General features: G+C 47.4%; 1 pseudogene across 1 annotated transcript; it reads right to left on the bottom strand.

Moving 5' to 3' along the window:
* Window positions 1-7,609: 7,609 nt before the first annotated feature.
* Window positions 7,610-19,557, bottom strand: LOC143629152 (calcium-dependent protein kinase 9-like; annotated as a pseudogene). The gene is made up of 7 exons (XR_013152890.1): window positions 18,893-19,557; window positions 17,900-18,043; window positions 17,656-17,808; window positions 17,292-17,575; window positions 17,098-17,225; window positions 16,906-17,005; window positions 7,610-7,787 (listed from the first exon to the last, which is right to left on the bottom strand). The product of XR_013152890.1 is annotated as a calcium-dependent protein kinase 9-like (transcript).
* Between the last annotated feature and the right edge of the window lie 5,343 nt (window positions 19,558-24,900).

Consider the following 24,900-nt stretch of genomic DNA (forward strand, 5'->3'; position numbering starts at 1 on the left):
CATGGCCTTTCCACAAATGGGCAATCGATATTGTGGGTCCCCTACCGCAAGCGCAAGGGCGAGTAAAATTTTTGGTAGTGGCAGTAGACTATTTTACAAAATGGGTTGAAGCCAAGCCACTAGCAAAAATCACAGCCGAAGCGATGAAGCAGTTTATCTGGAGCCACATCATATGCCGTTTTGGCTTGCCCATGGAAATTGTGAGCGATAATGGCAAACAATTCACTGACAGGAAGATATCTAACTGGCTCAAGGAATTGCGCATCAACCAAATCTTCACTTCGGTATACCACCCTCAGGGGAATGGCCAAGTGGAGCGCGCGAATCAAAGCTTGTTAAATGGGCTGAAGAAAAGGTTGGAGGGAGAATCCCATTCTTGGGTCGAAGAGCTACCTAATGTCCTGTGGGCACACAGGACATTAAGCAAAACCAGCAATGGCGAATCCCCGTTTAGCCTAACCTATGGAACGGAGGCTATGATTCCAGCAGAAATTGGATGCCCATCCCATAGAGTGCTCATGATGAACAAGATTGATAACGAGCGCGAAAGGAGGTTGGATCTCAACTTACTTGAAGGGCGCAGAGAGGCGGCTATCATCAGTGAAGCCAAGTACAAGAAAAAACTGGAAAAATATTACAATCAACGCGTGAAAGAATGCCACTTCAAGAAGAATGATTTTGTCCTTCGAAACAATGAAGCTAGCCGCGCGATACCCCCAGGAAAGATGTCCCCCAATTGGGAGGGACCTTATCAAGTCTCGGAAGAATTGGGAAAAGGCGCATACGCTTTGAAAGATTTGAATGGAAAGAAGATCCCGCGCGCATGGAACGCGGCACAGCTTAGAAAATGTTTCATGTAAAAATTGTCAAATTTGTAATCAAGGCTCTTTAAGCCATTATGAATAATGATACGCGCTATCTTCTCTTAATATGGATTCTATTACCTTTTGCATACATGTTTCACACTTCCCTTTATTAATTTTGAGCAATATGACAACATTGTATTGACATCAAAACAAAAATAAAACGAAGTAAAACATACATGCGGGAGCTTCAAGCTCAAACGCGTTAACGAGTCTTAACTCTAAAACGTCAGGGCCTTAGCCCAATAATATGAGCCTTAGCTCAGGGCCTTAGCCCAATAATGTGAGCCTTAGCTCAAATCACTCACAACATCCATCCTACATACTGCGTAGCCTGACCATAAAAATACCTAAGCACAACTAAGGCAAAGCAAATGCCAAAACATAGTTGTTAAGGTCTCAGGTCAAGGTCGTGCATGAAATTGTAATGGATATCAGAGTAACACATACTGACACGTAAAGGCTAAAAAACTCATAATTACCTATAATAAATGCGCGATAACGTCGCGCAAAAGAGGAATAATGAAGCGCCAAAGCACGTGTCAACATAGTCAGGATATTGCAAAATCACTTACAATATGACAAGGATTAAGTATAATAATTTCCTTACAACCTTGTTCTTATTTCAACGTGCAAGCATATCTTATATTCAACAAGCAAACATGCAATATAAAGAGATGAATGGGGAATGCGCAAGATGCGAATAAGGGAAAAACAAAATTTCATTCCAAAGCATTGAAATTTACAAGTTTACAAGATGATGAGATACAAAACTACAAATAAAAAACAAAAAACATGAAGGGTTTCTCAAGTCTCCACGTCGACGTCAACCTCTTCATCGTCCTCATCACCGCCCTCAGCATCTAGCGCAGCCCACTCCTCGTCATCTCCAAACTGACCATAGTCAAGATGTTCGTCCTGAATGGAGTCGCCTTCTGTCACAATAGTGTCAGGAGCGGGTCCTTTGGCCACGCCAGAGCCGCTAGCAGGGGCAGCATTCCCCGCGCCATCATCGCCGCCACCAGCCCCTTCGCACTCGTCAAGTAATTTCTTTAGCGTGCCGAGATCGGGCTGGTCAGCAAGCGCGGATATCTGCAAATCATAAGGAAAAATATGAGTACAAAAAGACTTGGAAAATAAGTCAAGGTAATCTCATTAAGGTTAAAATACCTGCGCAAGGATGGGAATGGGAGTATTCAAATACTTCTCCCCCATCGCGGCCATGTCCGCGCAGGCAACGTCGCTCTGATAAGGGTAGTCGGATGGGTTCTTCTTCAGCATGCCATATTCATAGCCATCCTTAAACCCTTCAGCTCGACCCACCAAGCGCGCGGCAGCGTTGCAATCCATCACAAGGGCCTGAAACTCGTCTGAGTATTTCATCGCGTAAGCGCAACGAGTCATACCCTGTGAGATTAGCCATTGGCGATCCTGCGCGAGGGAAGCAACAGACGTCTCAAGAGCAGGAATCTGAGAGTTTAACAACTCAACAGTTTCCTTAGTCTGTTTCAGCTCCTCTTTGTCGGACGCTGCTGCCGCCAAGGCTTCTTCCTTTTCCGCTCGCGCAAGCTCGAGTGCTTCCTGGCTAGACGCTGCCGTCACCAAGGCTTCATCTTTCTCGGCCCGCGCGGCCGCCAGCTCCTTCCTCAGGCGCGCAACCTCACTCTCCAATGATGATTTTTCAGTTATAGACTGGACAAGAGCTTGGTCACGCGCCTCCGCGTCAAGCTCCAAGTCGCGCACTCTACGCGCGTACTTGGCCGCGTCCACCTCGGCCGCCTGTAGCTTCTCCCGCGCAGACTGTAGCTCATGCCCGCGCTTCACGAAGGCGGTGTTGGCACTTGCTCTGTTCTCGCTGAGCTCTGCTTGGAGTTTCTCAGCTCTCTCTCGAGCATCAGAAAGATGCCAAGCAGACACTTTAGCCTCTTGCTTGGCTTCCGCAAGAGCATCACGTACCTTTATGTAATCATAGCGAAGCTCTTGGGAGGCAGCAAAGAAAGCCGACCCAGCAAACAGATGATCGTTGAGCAAGTCATCGCGAGCGCGGTCCTCCTGAAACCTCCTTTCAGCTGGAGGCACAGAATGAGCCCAGAAGTCCGCACACATACCCATGGACTGAAATGAGCTGTCCTCAGTAATATTCCATCTCGGGCGGTAAATGTGATCGGCTTCCTGCAAACACAAAGTAATGATCTAAGTCATCAAAACACTAATATGGAAGTCCGCGCAGCGGAGCAAAAACGAACCTATACCTGCGGGGATGAAGCAGAAAAGTCAGCGCCAGCCCCACGAGAAGACTGCGCCACGAAACCTCGTGGCGCTACAGGGCTGGCGCGGCCGCTGTCGGAGCCTTCAACTTGAACCTCCTCATCCTCCTCTGAAACAGGCCTTTTCTCCTGCGACCGAGAATCAAAATCAGTCTCGCGAGGAGGGCTGCGCGCAGGAGGAGGTGAGGGAGGTCTCGACGTCGCCAGATCGGCGCGTAAAACGGCCTCCTGCTCCTTAGTAATCCCGATGAGGGGAGATTCAGCGCTTGCAGGAGCAGGAGCAGAACCAACGGCGCTGGCACCGGCGCCAGGAGTGCCGCCAGCAGCTTGTAGGCCAGCTATGACTCCTATGAAAAAATCAACAAAAAGATATGGTTCATGATTTGATCTAAAAGAAAAAAGTCAGAAAATAAAAGCGCAATACATACCTTAGCGCAACTCAGTTCGCGAGTCAAACATCGCCATGAAGTCCATTCTCCCCTTTTTTGAGGGTAAAACAGGGGACTTCGAAGCGACCTCAGGCGCAGGCTCGGCACCTGGTTGCCCCTGAGGTTGGTCCACCAAAGTCGCCGGCTCTACAAACATTTGAGTGAGCAAAGATTCATTAGTAACTCTATCAGAATCGCGCTCATAGAACCATAAAGGATAAGCAAAGTATACCTGTCGAAGAGGAAACGGCAGGCGCAACGCCGCTCCCCTTTTCCGCCGCGCGAAGGGAGGAGGTAGTGGCACCATACCTCGTGTGGACAGGAGGTCTGCCCACTTTTTGAGGCAGGGAAGACAAGGAAAACTTGGTGGTAAACACCTGGGTTTTCTCAAGTCCCTTCGCCTGAGTAGGAGGATCCTGAACAACAGGGGCATCATTTTTCTTCTGTTTCTTACTGGCCCCTGCGCCAGTTTTGCCTTTAGCCTTACGCTTTAGTTGGGGCACCTCAACCTCCTCCTCCTCCTCTTCCGCGAGCTCAAGCTCGTAGTTCTCAAGCGCGTCTACAATACTTGCAACAGAAATGTTAGCCAAATTTGGTATTATAAAGGCATAAGCATAAGTACAAAGGCTTACCAGGCGCATCGCTGTCAAAGAGAAATCCCAGATCAACAGGGATGAACATGTCATCGAAGCGATCGGGAAAGCCAACCTCCCCAGCGCCCAGCGCGACGGAGCCACCCTCCATATGCTCGTCATAGGCGGCGTGGACATACTCCTTGCTGACTGCACAAAACAAGTCAAATGATATCAGCAAAACGAATTATATTCGCGCGGAAGTAATGCAATGAGTTAACTTACACAAGCCGTCAACTTGGATAACGGGCTCAGTCGCGCTGTCAGCCCACCTCCTGCTCATACCAACCCCCACCAGCGCCTCCTCCCAAATGTTCTTGGCGGGGGATGGTTCGACAGTCAACTTTTTAACCCAGGCGCCAGTTGGGTTCTTGAAGACACCCACATCCGCAGGCGCAGAAGAGATCGCGCGCATGGTCATGCGGATGGGGATCACACCAGCCCTGATATAGAAAAATCTCTCGGACCAGTCATGAAGGCTCTTGAATGAAACAGTGCAGCACTTGACCTTCTGACTGCGAGGAATAAATGAGAACCAAGAATCTTGGATCTTGGGCTTATAAAAAAACTGCAAGCGCCGAGGGGTGGGCTCCTCGCGCTGAGATTTGCACATGAACTCAAAGTGAGTCATGCGCACGAGTCCAAACGGATGGACTTGGGATATATGAATCCCATAAAACCTAAGCAGCGCACCCACAAAGCTTGTCATCGGGAGACGAAGGTTGCAGTGAGTGAAAAAATGGCAATAAAGGGATATATAGCCGGTGGGCGGGTCCGCCGCCGTTTGCCCGGCCGCCGGCAGCATGCAGCCATAATCAGGGAGAAAACCCTGAGAGGCGATAAGGCTGTCAAAATCGGACTGCCTCAGCTTACAGGGGATCTCATCCCACTTCTTTACTGCCTTGGTCTTCCCTACCTCCTCCGATGAGGCCTCAGCAGCCCTCTTCCCCTTGCTGGTCTTCTTCAACATAGACATTACTAACGATTTCACACGGCGATGGCTAGGGGAGATTGTGTTGTCTGAGCTATCAGACATACAACTGTAAAATCGGACAAAGGATGCTTCTGAAGAACAGAGACCTGGAAGCAGAAGACAGGCAATCGGAATAGAATGAAAGGAAAAAGCTCTGAATAAACAAGAAGATGAAGGATAAAAAACTCAAAAGGGCTAGCTTTTATAGGCCCAGGAGAGAGAAAAATTGGTACTGATCGGACTTCACGCGCCCCCACTCGCAGGTGTAAGCCAACGCGAGCGCGACACGTGTCCCTGACACTGTGTGAGGGGACACGAAAAGAAACTATACAGGTGCTGCCAGAGTTCACGCGCCACCACTCGCAGGTACGGACCAATGCGAGCGCGACACGTGTTCCTGACACTATGTGAGGGGACATGAAAGGCAACTGTAGCACCTCGAGCACACGAAAGGTCTGACACGTCTCCATCACTGACGCATGTCAGCAACAACCAACCACGTACAGGGACGATTCGTTTCAACCAAAAGGATAGAATTTCGCGCAACGATGAGTAATAAGAAGAAAAAGACAAAACCCTACTAAAAGAGCAAACTATTAAGTCTAATATCTATCTTACCTCGCTCGCGCGAGACAAGACACACATTAGACTGGGGGGGCTTGAAGAGGTATGTACCCGCCTCAACACCGAGCGAGGCGGGTAAACCCACAAGATATAGACAAGAGGCTTGAAATCAAGATATTATGAAGGCACAAAGCCAAAACCTATGCGCATGGCGCATATCACATATGCTCATGCATCACATGCTCAGGCATCACATATGCTCATGCATCACATATGCTCAAGCATCACATATGCTCACGCATCACATATGCTCACGCGTACCACATGCTCACGCACCATATATGCTCACGCATATCACATCTGCGCGTGACGTATCGGCGCGTGACGCATATCACATGCTTGTGCATATCACATCTGCGCATGAAACATCTGCGCGTGAGAATAAAGAGAAGACCTCGTGCATCCTCAGGATAGGCGCATATCACACATGCACATAATCAACCTCGTCCTTATCCAAATCAGGATTAGGGCAACCTTGATTGTGCACGTCAGACAACCTTCCAGAAGGTATCTTTTTAAGGAATAAGAATATGCTGATGTTGACAGCTGCCAATGAAAGGTGGACAACTCAGCAAAACCCATGTGCTACCACGTGATTATAACCAATGAAAAAGCACCAGGTGTCTCAAGGACACGTGGCGCAAAGCTATAGGAGGAGGCCAAAAAGGCCCTGATTGGGTCTGAGCCCAATCATTGGAAACCCTAGCACTATAAATACCACATCAACTCCACAAGGAGAGGGACTCCCAATTACACAGTATTCAGCTATATTAAGCAATACACTCCATTTTCCTTACTCTCATATTATTATCTTCTCCTAGAAACTCTTATTCTCACACCGGAGGGTTACCCCAAAGAGGACCCCTCTGTCCCTTTCTGAGGGGTAAGTTTACGGTGCTGTTCATTTTGTAGGTGGAAGAACCCAGATCCCAGAGAACCATCGGTGAAATAGCATAATCACACCCGAGGAAAGTAGATCGTCTACCAGTGAGTCGATCCACGTTTCTTCAGTATCTACTGTATGTTATTGGAGTTACTTTACTTTTCAAGTTCATGTGTGAGTGTGTTGGAATAAAGGAAGAAGTGGTTATGCTAACTTTCACTTGATCAGTAAAAATTATATGATATAAATTTCTTTTGATTTGTTTTTGGACGTTAGATATATATGGATCGGGAACCCCTTTAAGATTTTCATTTTTATGCAAACAGTTCTTATTTCAATTTCTCTGGATTCTTTCTATTTTCTTGATTATGAACAAAAGCCGATTAACTATTATACCGTGAATGATTAACTATTAATTTTTACTCCCTAATTTTGATTTTGTATGTCTCTTAATATGTTCTGCATGCATAATGACACATAGACATATTATTATATAAATCAAACGTTCTGTAGGGCTTACTTGAAAATTTTGATCATAAATACTTATGTCTTAAATAAGTATTGCAGTATAATTAATGGGTCTTGAGCTGTTGTTCAATTCAATGACTATATTTATCTGCCCCAATTTTTGATAAATATGTTGTGTTTGGGTTGTGTTTGATAAATGGAAACGAGTTACACGAGTTGTGTTCGGGTTATGTGGTTTCCAACCTGTTTAATCGACACGATTGTCAGGCCAGGTTTTCATTGGTGAGATTGGAGTCTTACTGTGGCAAGTAATGATTTCAAAATTCTTATAGAGTTGAGTTGGTACAACAAGACAGTATGTGAATATGGTACAAATGATGTTTAAAATGGTTATACAAACATTCTTTAGGATTTTAGTACTCGAAAAATTATGGAAAACTTAGCCTGTAACCACAAGACTTTGAATTCTTGCGGATTATTTGACTCTGAATATGATCTGATGTTCTGGTTTTGTAACCATCTAGTTGCCTACTTGCCGTTTAAGTTTCTCGAAGCTTTGATTCGATGCTAGAAGACATTAGAACAGCTTCCCCGGTTGGGTCCCGCTTCTCATCATCGTACTGAATTCTTCGTAGTTTATATTCCCATCCTGTAATGAAACAACCAACCTTTGTAACTTTTAGTCTTTAACAAATCGAGTGACACTTTAAGAGAACAATTGAAGAAACACTAAGTGACCCCGGGCAGATTACGGATAATCTGGGGGTTAAATAGATGTTTCCCACGAGGGTTAGGTCTGGCAAAGATGGTTATTCCTCTGATGACCTGCAAAACAGACACCGTGAGCTCGTCACTGAGAGGGGGGGGGGGGTACCTCCTTGTGACTACCCTCCGGCGTGAGAATCAGACTAGATTGCTCTTGAATATAAGTGTATATTAAGAGAAATTGCTAGAGCAGATATCAGGTAATATATGATGTAAGATAAGATATGATACCGTTCCAAGGTGTTGGAGTATTTATAGCCGAGGGTAGGTTTCCAAGCAGGTACAGCCAGCTGTATAATATTCCTTTTCTACCAACTGTGGGCTACGCACGTGCCATGCTGGTGGTTGGTGGGTAGGCAGCGGCTGATACTGACATGGCCGGCTGTGTACTATTCCTTTTCCACCAACTGCAGGCTATGTACGTGCCACGATGAGGGTTGGTGAGTAGGCAGCGGCTGATAGTGACATTAAGTACTAGAGCGTGCTGCTCGTCGTACTGTTGTCAGTGAGCTGTCACCCTGTGATTGGTTCATGGGCTGCTTTGGTCAGATCTTGTCTATTTTGTCCATACCCTGGCAGGTATAGTACAAAAGATCCTCCAGAAGCGTATGGACTGGCTCATTTGGGCGGGAGTATTCCCGCCTTGCTCATTCTTTCTTCAGATGACATTACTGAATTATTGAGAGTTAGCGCCTTGTGCGTGTAGCCTTGCTATTAGTGTGGGTAGCCTTCCCTGATGGCTTGTATCCGCAGCTGCGGGAACAGGCGGGGTACTTCACCATTGGGAGGCTTTTCCTGCGGGAACAGCTTGCGTACTGCGCGTAAGGACGTCATCTCTCTGAGCATGGTGGGTCCTGCGGATCCAGTTGGTCTTTGCGCAGACGTCCCTCTAAGTTGAGTCTTGCGGGTCCAACTGCGCAGACGTCCCTCTTTAAGGTGAGTCTTGCGGGTCCAACTGGGTTCTGCTGGGACCTACCTCTTCAAGTCCCCCCAGTCCAATGTTCTTCTCATGAATTGTTAATAAGTGAGGTGAACTTTTGGACTTAAGCAAGGGGTTTCGAAAAGGGTTTAGTTTTAAGGTTCTCCGTGGGGATTCTTCCCGCGGGTTTCCTAATGTCACGCAGAATTTCCCACTTTTCTGCTTGATCTTTGGGTATGATGCGGGTAGGTGTGTAACCTCCTCGCAAGTCAGGAGCGTTGAGTTTCAGTTGTATAGGTTCTCCACGAGGTTTTGGTAGTTTTAGACATAGTGATCAATTATGTTTAAACAACCAATTCCATCTTGGAGCATCAAACAATCTAGTTCTCAATGTTCCCGCTATGCGGGGATGTTATATCCCTTTCCACAAGCATGGCCCAGAAGATCCTTCTTGGTTTCAATTCTCTGCGAGTGCTAAGTATGTGAAGGGTTTCGCTTTGACACTGTACCCGCACTCGTCTTATAGTTACTTTACTTCCAAGGTATTCTTGGCTTCAATTCCCTGCGGGTGCTAAGTATGTGAAGGGTTTTGCCTTGACATTGTACCCGCACCCGTCTTATAGTTACTTGGTTGCCAAGGTATTCTTGGCTTCAATTCCCTGCGGGTGCTAAGTATGTGAAGGGTTTTGCCTTGACACTGTACCCGCACCCGTCTTATAGTTACTTGGTTGCCAAGGTAAGGGGGTGTATCCCCTCTTATTTTTGAATCTTTTTGAATCTTTTTGAAATTCGAAGAGTTGGTGAAAGGATAAGAACAGTCCAACTGTTGAAGGGACGTCAGCGTGGTGTGACGGTTTCTTCTGACAGTTTCAGGACGTGCATGAAGTTATGGCGACGTGACAGTATATGGTCATTCCAGACGCTTTTTCAGGCGCGTGGGCGCGAGTTTTCGGGCGCGTGGGCGCGAAGTTTACGGCACGCGTCCTGTCAACAGCTGTTGCCAGCGTGCTCTTTCCACATGTCATAGTTTCATTGCACCTGCGCTTTCCTCTCTCCTCCGCATTAAATTCATCGCATTCATTGCGATGAGTATATAAAGGGAGGAGAGGATGCATCTCAACTCACAGTTTCACTTCTTCTTCTAAGCGATTTCCGGCGAATACTCTAACTTTTCCGTCGAGCATTCTCCTGAAATCGTTCTTTCATACCTCCAAGATGTCTTCTACTCATGATCCTGAGGCTACTGCCGAGGAGTCTGACGTGTACACGGAGAACCCGATGTCAGCGTCTGACAAGGACGATAAGAGTACTGCTGGCGAGTGCTAGTGTGCTCTTTCCGTCGACCTGTATCACTACATTGTCAAGAAGTTCATGCTCGAGCCTTTCGAGCCTGAGTTTCCTGAGCCTCACCAGATGGTGTACGATGCCCCCAAGGGCAAGATAGGGGTGTATCCTGCATTCTTCATCTATGGGAATCTCAGGTTCCCATTGACGAAGTTTGTGTACCGTGTTCTGGAGAAACACGGTGTACATTTGACGGAGGTGCACCCGATGGCGATCGCAAAGGTTCGCCACTTTGAATGGGTGTGCCACATTCTGAGCGTTGAGCCTCGCGTCGACCGCCTGATGACCTTCTACTCTTGGAGGTGCATCCAGGGCTGGTATACCCTGATAACTCGGATCACGGGTTTGAAGATCTGTGCTACCGAGCGCAGTCTTCGGTCTTGGAAGCGGGAGTTCTTCTATATCTCTGCCCGTGTCGTCCCCATAGCGATGACATTCAAGAACGGGAGAGCACTCCCGAACCTTCACGCCTCCAACTACCAGTAGGCGGAATGGTTTACCAAGATCTCCCGGATACAGACTCCGGTTTATCGCTTTGCGGAGTCTGGGATGGTGATGCTTGGGATGAGCCGGGTATGGAAGGATGCTGGGGCAGAGGCGCCACAGATTCCCATCGTTCTTGAATACGGTTCGAATTCTATTCCCTATGGTATGTTCCATCTCTTTTTGCTGATTTAGGGTTTTTCTTCAAACTGCTTTTCTGTTTATTTTCAGAGGGGAACAATTTGCAGTCGCTTCTGCAACCGCGTGAGAGCGGTGGTCCCGCTCGGTTGGGTACTCGTGCTCTCGATGAGAACGAGTTGTCCATCTTGGAGCAAACGGCGGATCGGTTTGTGGAGGTCTACCCGCCAGGCCACGAAATTCTGAGCGCCACGCGGCCAGGTAAGGGTTTCATTAACCCTCGCCCTCTTCATGCTCAAACCTCTGCTGGAGTTTCTCTAATTTTGTCATCTTCTAATGAGGAATCCGCAGACGGTCCTTTCTTCGTGAGGAAGAAGAAAGCTGCCGGCGTGAAAGGCAAGGCGAAGGTTGCCTCCACTGCCGATCAGGGGAACCGGTCTGACTCGGAGACCGAAAGTGAGGAGGCGGCGGGGAACCCTGGTGGTGGTGAGGCAACTGTCTTGGAGGTTGAGACAGCTGCCACCTCCGCGCGACCAAGTTCTACGACGGTGACTGGCGTGAAGAGGCCAGTTCCATCGGGTTCGTCCCCGCCCGTCAGAACCTTCAAGATTAAGAAAACTCGTAAGTACTTTTTATTTATCTTACCCGCAATTCTTTCCGCCATTGTTTTTAATATCTTGTCTTCATGCAGGCGTGGATGTAACCGCATTCCAAAGTGATGCGGGAAGGAGCAGTTCTGGACCCACGAAGGTAGGTTTGGTCAACCTACCCGAGGCGATGACCCAGGCAGCTGCGCCTGTTTGTAGTGTTGGTTCAGTTGCTCATCCCGTTGAGGCAACTGTTCCAATTGTGACGTCATCTCCGCCAGCTGTTAGTGCCATCTTTACTGCATCCTTCACTGAGCCGGCGGTGATTTTCTCTGCGGGATCCTCCGCAGCGGCGGCCACGGTTGTGAGTTCACCTCCAGTGAGTTCACCTCTGATGGTCTCTACCGCGGCGACTTCAATCGTGCCCCCGGCCGGTTCATCAGGTATGTTCGGCGTTGGGGCTTCTAGCCAATCTCTGCCTTCTTCCCATCTGCCTGACCTCTTGGATGTATATCCCTTAGGTTCGGGTGATGGGTTTGGCGGCTACCGGCCTGTTGTCGACCCTACAGGTGCGTAGGGTTATTTTGGCCTATTTTTTTTTTATCATCTTTTCCTAACTGCTTTTTGTTTTTGCAGTTTCGGATTCCAATGAGGTGTATGTTCCGCGGTGGAACATCCGCCGGGGAACAACCCTTCGGACGGCTGTGGACTGCGTCGAGTGGGCGCGTCACGCAGCCCAAGTGGTGCGTTGGGGGAAGCTATGTCTAGCTACCAGGAGGGTAGGCTGACGAACGAGCTTCGGATTCTCCTTGCCCAGATGCAGCCGCGCGTCGAGTTGCTTTGTCGTGAAAACGACAAGTTAAAGGCGGCGCGTAGCCAGGAAGTGGCCCAGGCGCGGGCTATCCGGGAGGAGAACAGGAGACTTTCCGCCATTGCTGCGGAGAAGGAAAAGGCCTTCAAGGCCCTTGAGGTTAAAGTTCAGGCCCGGCTCGAGGCCCGTTCCAAGGCTACCCAAGCTGTTAACGAACAGCTAGGTTGGCTAAGGAAACTGCGCGGAATGCGACCGAGAGGGCTACCAAAGCTGAAGCTGTTGCTGAGCCTCTGCGCGCCGAGAATGAGGAGCTTAAAGCCAAACTAGAAAGGCTCCAGCAGGCTCATGATGCCTTGGCCATGGAAGACGCCAAGAAGCTCCAAGAGATCTTGGACCAGAGGGGTATGCTTGACCACACTGAGCGTAAGCTGAAGGGCGTTGAAGAAGCTGCTGCTAAGGAAGTGTTGCTTGCCAACCTTAACAAAAGTGAAGCCGAACGCGCCCGTGACCAAGCTCAAGCTGCACTCCAGGAAGCTCAGATCACCAAGGAATGGCTTCTACGAGAAGCGTGGTCGCAGGTATGCGTAGCTTCATAATGTCTTTACGCTTTTCTTTATACTTAGAAAAGTTGATATATTTTTTTTTCTTTTTGTAGGTTGTGCATCGGATCTTCACGAACACATCTTATGACGATGCCATGAGCGCAGTCCTCAACGCTTCTCATGAGGATGGGGAAAAGGCTGGTTTCCTGCTTGGACTGGGGTTTGTTGAGAAGGGCATCCCGCCTTCCAACTTCCCTCTTTATGACGTGGACACTGAAGCTGCCTATGACCAAGCAGTGAACCAGTATGCTGCCTTCCCGCATCCAGTGGTGGAGAAGGTGAACGAAATTGCTGCTGCTGATGATGGGCTAACCATTCTCAAGACTTTCCTTGAACCGCCACAGCCAACTGATGGTGCGGGTTCGAGTGGGTTTGGAGGGAGTGGTCCTGAAGTTTGAACCTTGAGATCCCTTCCCACCGTTAGGATAGATTTACATTATTGTAGGCGGGTAGATACCTGGCCATTCTTGTAATGTTTGAATTTTTTATGAAATATAAATGTTTGTGCGGGTAGGACCGTCACTTTCACTTAATGACTTGCTTTATAAACGTTATATGACTTGCTCATGCATATTATAGTTTAATTTGGCACTTGTGCCTCAAACAATATATGATTCGCTCGTGCATACGTTAGTTTAACTTAGCAATTTTCCAAGTGTTTTGGATAAGTTAACCTTTTGACGCGTGGTTGTCAATAGGTTAGTGTTCAGTTTCCTCTATCATGAGTGTGCGGGTAGGACCTTCACTTTCATTTAGTGGGATGACCAATCTTCACCTATAACTGACATGCGTGAAGGTTTTCCTCATCTTTTCCTTAGAAATTTTTTCCGTTTTTTGTTTATGCGGGTTTTGCCGCCGTCCACACACAACGACTTCCCCACTTATTTATGCGGTGAATACCGGCATATCAGTGTTTTGAATAAGTTAAACCTTTCGACGCGCAGTTGTCAATAGGTTAATGTTCAGTTTCCTCTATCATGATTGTGCGGGTAGGACCGTCACTTTCATTTAGTGGGATGACCAAACTTTACCTATAACTGACCTGCGTGAAGGTTGTCCTCATCTCTTAGAAATTTTTGCCGTTTTTTGTGTTTATGCGGGTTTTGCCGCCGTCCACACGCAACGACTTACTTCCCCACTTATTTATGCGGTGAATACCGGCATCAGTGTGGAAAGTTCATAAGTATAAATGTAAGACCATCAGCGTCAATGTAATAAGGAGAATCATTTCTATTAGAATTGGCTCTGGGCCTTTTCTTTACAAGTTTGGAATTGATGTACATGCAACCTGTGTAATTGAGCTCCCTACCATGTTCTTGGGATGGGGGTGTCATCGAGCCTTTCGAGCCGATATGCACCTGGTTCGGAATCTCGTTGTTTACGCAGTATGTAGTCTCCAACATTGAAGCTGCAGTTTCATTCGTGTTTTCCCCAACTGGGGTTCTACACGCATTAGCCTGCTCAGCGTTCATTGCGCCACGAGGTGCGTGAGTTTCCCATCTCTGACAAATGCTTCGATGACGTCCTTCAAGTCTAAGCATTCCTCGGTGGTGTGGCCTTTTGTCCTGTGGAAGTCACAGGATTTGCTTTGATCAGCGTTTGGACGCTGTCGGATAATTGGAGCCTCTGGCCATGGGAGCCTCTCGGTGGCGAATATCTCGGTGACGCTTTTGGTGAGTGGCGTCCATCTGTAGTTCTGGTTCGACAACTGCATGTTATCCCTTCCGCCTAACCGAGGGTGTGAGCCGGATGAGGTGTCAAAGTTAACCCTTGACTGCCAAATGCCTAGCTTCCTCTTTTTGTTTAGTCGGGCGGTAAGGACGTTGTTTTCTCTTATTTTCTGAGTGTAGAGGTTTGTGCTCTGGGAAGATCTCTACCCAGTTGCTTTTTCGTTTCCGCGAAGCGTTTAGCTGCTGTCATGATGGCATCCCATGTGGATGGCATGCCGTCTTTACCCGTCAATGTGCGGATAAGCTCTGGGTATTCGGCGCCTTGGATGAAAGCTGCGCGAACAAGATCTTCGCTTATGGTGCCCAGACTCAGTTTCTTTGAATTGAAGCGCGTGATGAAGTCTAGTAAAGACTCATCTTCTTCTCGGATGCAGTTGAGGATCGTCCATTGCTCTTCAGTATACTTTCTTTGTTGACTGAAGTGTTGGTTGAACTTTTGCTGGAAGTCAGCCCAATCTTAGATGTGGTGGACCGGTAGACGGTCGAACCACGCTCTGGCTGCCCCAACAAGCGTCATTTGGAACATATAACACCACGTGGGTTCCGTCCAATTGCTGACGGTTGCCCCCGCTATGAATCTGTTCAAATGATCGTCTGGGTCAGATATACCATCATAAGTGCCGATGTTGGACATCTGTTTATCACTTTTCGGGGCGATTGTTTCCGCAATGTCCCTTGCAAACTTGGAATTTCCCGCATTTGCAACAGTCGGTCTAAAGGTTTTGGAGAAGTCACGTGGGTTTCCCCCCGCGTTCCTTTGTTTGAAGGTTTCTCCAAAATTCCTTCTTCGTTGGAAGTCCGTTTCCTTACGCTTCCCTTTCGCCCTATGGCGAGGGTTTGCGTCGCTGTCGGACTCCTCCGAATCATCGTCCCAGTACTCGCACTCATTGCTCATGTTGAGCTGTTGTCGAGTGCTTCCGAATTCGTCATCCTGTTGGAGTGGACGTAAGCGTTCATCCAACTCAGCTTGGAATTCCTTCTGACGTGCTTCCGCCCACGCTTTAACTTGATCAAGTGTTTGGCGGGGGAGTTTCGTCTGTCGTCTTTCCACCTGGGTATCAATGAATCCCAGGGGTGGATTGTTTACTGCACTTTCCCCGGCTTGGGTAACCGGGGTAGTGTTCGTAAAATTTACTGCACTTGCGCCGGCTTGGGTAATCGGGGTAGTGTTCGTAAAATTTGTGTACTCGCCGGTGTTCCCCCCAGTAGTTGGGGTTGTGGTTACTGGAGTTTCTTGGTCACTCGTTGGCCTTGGCAACGGAGTAAGCTTAACCATCTTTCCAGAAGTTTTGAAAAAACTGAAAGAATAAGTTCTAGTTTTGTCCCACGGATGGCGCCAATGAAGAAACACTAAGTGACCCCGGGTAGATTACGGATAATCTGGGGGTTAAATAGATGTTTCCCACGAGGGTTAGGTTCGGCAAAGATGGTTATTCCTCTGATGACCTGCAAAACAGACACCGTGAGCTCGTCACTGAGAAGGGGCGGGTACCTCCTTGTGACCACCCTCCGGCGTGAGAATCAGACTAGATTGCTCTTGAATATAAGTGTATATTAAGAGAAATTGCTAGAGCAGATATCAGATAATATATGATGTAAGATAAGATATGATACCGTTCCAAGGTGTTGGAGTATTTATAGCCGAAGGTAGGTTTCCAAGCAGGTACAACCAGCTGTATAATATTCCTTTTCTACCAACTGTGGGCTACGCACGTGCCATGCTGGTGGTTGGTGGGTAGGCAGCGGCTGATAGTGACATGGCCGGCTGTGTACTATTCCTTTTCCACCAACTGCAGGCTATGTACGTGCCACGATGAGGGTTGGTGAGTAGGCAGCGGCTGATAGTGACATTAAGTACTAGAGCGTGCTGCTCGTTGTACTGTTGTCAGTGAGCTGTCACCCTGTGATTGGTTCATGGGCTGCTTTGGTCAGATCTTGTCTATTTTGTCCATACCTTGGCAGGTATAGTACAAAAGATCCTCCAGAAGCGTATGGACTGGCTCGTTTGGGCGGGAGTATTCCCGCCTTGCTCATTCCTTCTTCAGGTGACATTACTGAATTATTGAGAGTTAGCGCCTTGTGCGTGTAGCCTTGCTATTAGTGCGGGTAGCCTTCCCTGATGGCTTGTATCCGCAGCTGCGGGAACAGGCGGGGTACTTCACCATTGGGAGGCTTTTCCTGCGGGAACAGCTTGCGTACTGCGCGTAAGGACGTCATCTCTCTGAGCATGGTGGGTCCTGCGGATCCAGTTGGTCTTTGCGCAGACGTCCCTCTAAGGTGAGTCTTGCGGGTCCAACTGCGCAGACGTCCCTCTTTAAGGTGAGTCTTGCGGGTCCAACTGGGTTCTGCTGGGACCTACCTCTTCAACAATGAAAACAAAGAACTGACATTATCGGTATCCACTTCTGCTATTATGTCTTTAATGGTGGCTTCATCTCCCATTCCATAGTTCTTCATTGCTGTTTCTAGTTCATCTCTTGTAATAAACCTGATTCCAAAGTATCACAATCATATTTACCCGTTCGTGGTTTTCGTTAATATTTAATGGTAGTAAATTCGGGTGCTTAATAATTTACATACCCGCTATTATCAGTATCAAAATGCTGAAACGCTTTGTACAAGTGTTCTTCTCTTTCCAGCTTATGTCGATGCATTGTTGCTGTAATGAACTCGATGTAATCAATCGACCCGTTTCCATCAACATCAGCCTGAAACATACAAAAACTCTTTAAAATACAAGAATCTTGAAGTTTTCAACATTCTAAACATCTTACAGCTTCCATGAGTTGTTTTACTTCAGCCTCCGTGAGCTTTGACCCTAATCAGGCCAAACCCGTTTTAAGCTCTTCATACGTAATCGTCCCGCTGTTATCGGTATCCATGTTTGCAAACATTGACTTCAGTCCTTGAATTTCCTCAGCTGATAAATTTTCTGCAATGACTTTCAGAGCAAGTTTCTTGAGCTTGTTCATAGCCCGGAATTGCTTCATTCGAGACAGAACCGCACTATCGATCGGTTTGTCTGATGCTTCACCGTCTTCTCTTATCCATGGATGCTCTGTACCCATTTGACACCGTTCGGGTTATGTTTAAAATTTTATCATTATAATAATTAGTGTTTATTTTTTGTGATCATACAGAGAACTTGAGCAGAAGTTATACGCTTCTTGGGGTCCTGTGTGAGCATTCTTCGGACAAGGTTTTTGGCACTTGGGGAAATAGATGGCCACGGGTCACTTTCGAAGTCAATGTATCCTTCTAGTACAGCATTAAATATTCCTTTCTCCGTCTCTGCAATCGGTTTTTGTGTTTTAACTTATAATATAACTGACTATATAAAATTCATAAATACTTATAAAGATGGTTAAAAAAGCATTATTACCTGCCCAAAAGGGAGGCACACCACTAAGTAAGATATATAGCATCACCCCTGCACTCCATATGTCTATTTCCTTCCCGTATTTCCGTTTTAACACTTCTGGTGCGACATAATACGCACTGCCAACAACATCACAGTATGATTTTCCTGCAAATGTTTGTTCACATTGTCATTATAAAGATTAGTACACCAAATTTGCGGGTTGTCTGGTCAGTTTCAGGTCAAACCTGTGAACACGTTTAGCTAAACAGGTCCTGCCCGATCAACCTTTGACCCGTTTCTTCTAAGAAATGAAATTCGCTCTATGTCATCGTTAAGTTGACCGAGCACTTTTATGCCAAAATTAAAAGGATTAAAAAGAAAGATTCATGAAGTCTGTTAGTTAAAATGAAAGACTGAAAGTAACTTATATACATTTGCATTTTTGGTTGCAAGTTTGTAGGTAATATGTAGTGTTAATATAAAAATTTAATTAAATTTCTGATTCATGTCATGTTCAGCCTGTCAACCCGAAAACTAGAGTTGCACAAATCGGGTTCCGGGCCCAAACCGGTTTAGGTTGAAGCTGGGCCGGGTTGGGTCAAGGAAAGTGAAAACCAAGTTCTGGTCAAACCGGCTAGGTATGGTACCGATGTGTGGCCAAAAGTCAAATCGATTTTAACCAGTTTGAAAAAGGGATTCAACTGGTTCGGCTTGGTTTGACCGGGTTTAAAACGTTTCAAAGTATAGGGCTACAACCCGATTTCAATCTTCTGGTCTATTTTTGTATGGGCTGAAACGGGTCATTTTATACACGGGTCCTAACAATCTAGACCGGGTGACACTGCCTTGCCATAACTTATTCACAAGTAACCGTCAACCCTGCAGCTTTTCAACGTCTAATTCACACAAACTTGCATGATTAACCATCTTATGTTTATCAGTTTTGCTTAAAGGTCCATAAATATATAACCAAGGCTCACTAACTAACATCAAAGACAAAAATTTTAACAATACCTTCTTGCATAAACACCGACAGCCCGAAATCAGTAGCCCTCAAAATCGCCTTCTCACTACCATCCGAAAGCAAAAAATTCTCAGGCTTCAAATCGCGATGCATCACACCCATAAAATGACAAACATGAACCACATTCACAATGGACCGACAAATAGACGCTGCAGCCCGTTCACTATAATGTCCCTTGGCAATAATCCGATCAAAAAGCTCGCCGCCTTCACACACCTCCATAACCAAATGCACAGATTGCTTATCTTCATAAGCCCCCTTAAACTCCACAATATTAGCATGCCCACTCAAATGCTGCATTATATGAACCTCCTTTCGCATATCTTCTTTATCGCTCTTCGTCACAAGTTTCTTCTTCGATATCGACTTACACGCGTACTTTTGACCGGTCAACTTCTCTATGCAAAGATATGTGACACCAAACTGACCCCTACCCAATTCTTTCCCCATTGTGTAATACTCCTTCACATCTTCAAATGGTTTTCCAAGAATTGTATCGGTTTTGATAGCCCGTTTCGCGCTGGGAGGCATTCGGGCTGCTTGAGCTTCTGGAGGTGATGATTTGGTGTAAATAATATTGGGTTCATCAAATCTTGATCTATGTGCATTATTGTTTACTCCACCACTCTTGCCTTTTGCTACTACACAAACCCATTTCTTGATTTCTTGATTTGACCCAAAAAAGTCAAACTTGGATCAAGATTTCAAAAGGGTGTTAAAAAGTGAAGAGGTAGGTCCCAGCAGAGCCCAGTTGGACCCGCAAGACTCACCTTGAACAGGGACGTCTGCGCAACGACCAACTGCTCCCGCAGGACCCACCATGCTCAGAGAAAACCTTACGCGCAGTACGCCAGCTGTACCCGCAGGGAAAGCCTCCCAATGGTGAAGTACCCCGCCTGTTCCCGCAGTTGCGGATACAAGCCATCAGGGAAGGCTACCCGCACTAACAGCAAGGCTACACGCACAAGGCACTAGCTACTTCAGTAGTCACATGAAGGAATGAGCAAGGCGGGAATACTCCCGCCTAAATGAGCCAGTCCGTATGCTTCTGGAAGATCTTTTGTACTATACCTACTAAGGTATGGGCAGAACAGACGATTTGACCAGAACAGCCCATGAACCAATCACAGGGTGACAGCTCACCGACAACAGTACGAGGAGGAGCACCCTCTAGTACTGTTTCACTATTAGCCGCTGCCTACTCACCAACCCTTACGATGGGACGTGCGCAGCCTACAGTTGGTGGAACAGTGCATAGCCAGCAGTAAAGGAACAGTGTACAGCCGACCTTGTTACTGTCGGCCGTAGCCTATCCACCAACCAGCATGGCCTGTGCGTAGTCCACTGTTGGTGGAACAGGAATACTATTCAGTCGGCTGTACCTTCTAGGAAACCTACCTTCGGCTATAAATACTCCAACACCTTGGAATGGTAAGGACATCATCTGATATCTCACTCTTATCTTGTAATCTCTTAATATACACTTATATTCAGAGCAATCTAGTCTGATTCTCACACCGGAGGGTGGTCATAAGGAGGAACCCCCCCTTCTCAGTGACGAGCTTACGGTGTCTGTTTTGCAGGTCCCCTGAAGAACAACCTTCTCTGCTGGACCTCATCCTCGTGGGAAACATTACTTAACCCCCAGATTATCCATAATCTGCCCCGGGTCACTTAGTGTTTCTTCATTGGCGCCATCTGTGCATAAAAGCTAGAACTAATTCTTAGTTTTTTCCAAATTTCTGAAGAAATGGTTAACGTTACTCCGGTCCCAAGGCCAGTAATCGACCAAGAAACCCCGGTAACCACAACCCCAGCAACTGGGGGGAACACCGGCGGTTATACAAATCTTACGAACACTACCCCGGTTACCCAAGCCGAGGCAAGTGCAGTAAATATTCCACTGGGGTTCACTGATGCCCAGTTGGAAAAACGAACGAGGGTCCCTCGCCAAACACTAGATCAAGTTAAGGCGTGGGCCGAAGCACGTCAAAAAGAATTCCAAGCTGAATTGGATGAACGCTTGCGTTCAGTTCAACAGGCTGACGAATTCGGCAGTACTCGCCAACATCTCAATATGAACAGTGAGTGCGAGTACTCAGACGATGAGAGGGAAGAATCCGATACCGACGCAAACCATCGCCATAAGGCGAAAGGGAAGCGTAAGGAAACGGACTTCCAACCGAAAAGGAATTTTGGGGAAGCCTTTAAACCAACGAATGCGGAGAGAAACCCGCGTGACTTCTCCAAAACCTTTAGACCAACTGCTACAAATGCAGGAAAGTCAAAGTTTGCAAGGGACATTGCGGAAGCAATCGCCCCGAGAGTGCCAAACAAATGTCCAACATTGGCACTTATGATGGCCTATCCGACCCAGACGACCACTTGAACAGATTCATTGCGGGGGCAACCGTCAGTAACTGGACGGAACCCACGTGGTGTTATATGTTCCAGATGACTCTGGTTGGAGCGGCCAGGGCATGGTTCGATCGTTTACCGGTCCACCACATATATGATTGGGCGGACTTTCAAAACAAGTTCAGCCAACACTTCAGCCAACAAAGGAAATATACTGAAGAACAGTGGACGATCCTCAACTGCGTCAGAGAGGAGGATGAATCTTTACTAGACTTCATCACTCGCTTCAACTCCAAAAAGCTAAGTCTGGGCAACATAAGTGAAGATCTTGTTCCCGCCGCTTTCATCCAGGGCGCCGAATACCCAGAGCTTATCCGCACATTGACGGGTAAAGACGGCATGCCATCCACATGGGATGCCATCATGACGGCAGCCAAGCGCTTTGCCGAGACGGAGAAGCAACTGGGAAGGGATCTTCCCAGAGTATACACCTCTACACGCAAAGGACCAGAGAAAACAATGTTCGGATCGCCCGGCAGAACAAAAAGAGGAAGCTAGGTATTTGGCAGTCAAGGGTAAACTTTGACACCTCATCCAGCTCTCACCCTCTTGTTGGCGGAAGAAATAACACACACCCTTCAAGCCAAAAACACCGGTGGACGCCACTCACCAAAAGCGTCACGGAGATATTTGCCACTGAAAAGCTACCATGGCCAAAAGCTCCAATGATCCGGCAGCGACCTAATGCAGATCAGAGCAAATCCTGTGACTTCCACGGGACAAAAGGTCATAGTACGGAAGAGTGTACATCCTTGAAGGATATTGTTGAAGCATTCGTCAAGGATGGAAGACTGGCACACCTGGTGGCATCAATCAAGAAGGGAGGAAGGAACGATAACCGGTACCGAGGCAACGGACGAAAGCCTGTTGACATCAGCATCAACATGGTTCATGGTAAGATCAGAGAAAGAAAAAGGCGAACGACAGAACCATGCGCGTGGAAGGAAGCTGAGGTGCGCTTCCAGCGAGTGCCAGGAGGACCCAGCAAAGAAGGCCCTATCGTCATCAAAAGCCAGCTGGGGCACTACATCACTTCTCGCACTCTTGCTGACAACGACGCCTCGTTAACGGTGATGTACAGGCAGTTCTTCGACAAGCTAGATGACGAAGACAAGGAACGCCTGGAAACGATCTGCGCCTCGATGGAAGGGTTCGATGGCAGCACAAACACCCCCTGGGTATCCTATCTTTCCCCGTCACTCTTACGGACGGGAATCACTCACGCACAGAAGACGTGGATTTTGTCGTAATGAGGAAGCCACACCACACATACGACATTCTCTTCGGAAGAGACGGGATGGCAAGATTCAACGCCGTGGTATCCTCAGTCCACGGCATGATGGGATGGCCAACAGCTGAGGGTGTAGCGATGATCACCGGCATTCCCCAGGTATGCATCGCATCTGTCTCATCTAAACCCAAACCAAAGATGGCTAAACCAACCATCACCGAACCAGAAAGATGGGCCTTCAACGGCAAATACCCTGACCAGGCCGTTTCCATTGGCCCAACAGTTGTTGATCCCACACGCACCTTACTCAAGCGCTTATTACAAAAAAACGCTGACATCTTCACGTGGACACCAGCTGACATGACTGGTGTACCCCGAAGTAAGGCAGAGCATAAGCTCAAATGCGATCCGGCTGTTACGCCAATCGTACAAAAGCGCAGAGTAATGGGACCAGAACAAACTAACGCGTGTAGAACCCAAGTCAAGGAACTCTTTGACGCGGGCATCGTACGCGTTAGTAGATATCAAACTTGGGTTGCAAATCCCGTTATGGTACCGAAGAATAACAAACAATGGCGCATGTGCATAGATTTCTAGGACTTGAACAAAGCATGCCCCAAAGATTGTTATCCGTTACCTGAAATTGATCTTAAGGTGGATTCGTTGGCACCGTTCCGCCTTAAATGCTTCCTGGACGCGTATAAGGGGTACCATCAAATCCACATGGCAGTTGATGATCAGGACAAAACCGCTTTTCGGACGCCCGATGGCACATTTTGTTATCAAATGATGCCATTCGGACTTAAGAATGCCGGGTCCACATACCAACGCCTAATGGACAACCAGTTTCATGCCCAAATTGGGAGGAACTTGGAAGTCTACATGGATGACTTGGTCATCAAAAGCCCTGACCCAGAAGCGATGTTGAAAGACATCGAAGAAACTTTCAACACGCTCAGGAAGATAAACATGAAGCTCAACCCGAGCAAGTGTGCCTTTGGAATGGAAGAAGGGAAGTTCTTGGGGGTCATCGTCACTAAAGATGGCTTCAGAGCGAACCCTGAAAAGGTCGAAGCCATTATCAAAATGGAATCACCTACCACCATCAAACAGGATCAGACACTGAATGGACGACTAGTGGCACTTAATCGCTTTTTGGCAAACCACGCGGATAAGTCGTTTCCCTTCGTGTCAACGTTGAGAAACTGTTTAAAGAAAACGCACTTCCGCTGGACACCAGAAGCGGAAGCAGCTTTTCAGGAGATTCGGTCACGCTTGATCGAACTCCCAACGCTCACAGCACCAAAAGCGGGAGAGGAGTTAATCCTATACCTTTCCGCAACAGATAGAGCAACCGGGGCAGTCCTGCTAGTAGAGCGAAAAGGCATCCAGATGCCAATCTATTATGTCAGTCGTATCCTAACAGACGTAGAAACCCGGTACTCTACCCTCGAAAAATTAGTCTTAGCACTTATACACGCTTCACGCAGGCTAAGACGATATTTCCAGGGTCACCCAATCACCATTCTCTCCAACTTCAAACTTGCAAACGTTCTAGGCAAACCCGAGTTATCGGGACGCCTAGCCAAATGGGCAATTGAGTTGGGGGAGTACGCGATAAAGTATAAGCCAAGACCAGCCATAAAAGGCCAGGTTTTGGCCGACTTTATTGCAGAAGTGCCTGCATCGCGGGAAAAAGAGTGCCAGGAAGAGGCTCAACCCTCTCCAGCACAAGACATCAATGATGTCTGGCGACTCTACACTGATGGAGCAGCCAGTAACGAGGGTTCAGGCGCAGGGCTGAAACTAACCAACCCAGCAGGCCAAGAATACACTTACGCTATTCGACTGGATTTTCCAAGTACGAATAACGAAGCCGAGTATGAGGCATTCTTGGCTGGGCTGAGAATTGCGCGTAAGATGGGAGTGAAACACTTGGAAGCCCACGTGGATTCAATGTTAGTAGCCAATCAAATCAATGGGACGTACACGGCCGTGAACGACACAATGGCCCTGTACCTCGCATAAGCAAAATCCCTTATGCGCGATTTCAACGACTGCAAAGTCATACACGTCAAGCGAAGTGAAAACAAATCTGCGGATGCGTTAAGCAAGCTTGCATCGTTAGCCTTCACCCACTTAGGAAAGGACATCCGCATTGAACTCCTCGAGACACCTTCGGTCCCGCACAAGGAAATTTGTGTCATCCAAACCGGCACAGAAACATGGATGACACCAATAATAAAATACCTTGCGGCAGGTACACTGCCAGAGTCAAAAACAAAGGCAAGAAAACTACGCTGTAAAGCACTGAATTATCAACTCATCGATGACATCCTTTACAGACGT

The sequence above is a fragment of the Bidens hawaiensis genome, unplaced genomic scaffold (genome assembly GCF_021521415.1).
Source record: "Bidens hawaiensis isolate Kalapana, Puna unplaced genomic scaffold, B.hawaiensis_p1.1 tig00005162_1, whole genome shotgun sequence".
NCBI lineage: Eukaryota > Viridiplantae > Streptophyta > Magnoliopsida > Asterales > Asteraceae > Bidens > Bidens hawaiensis.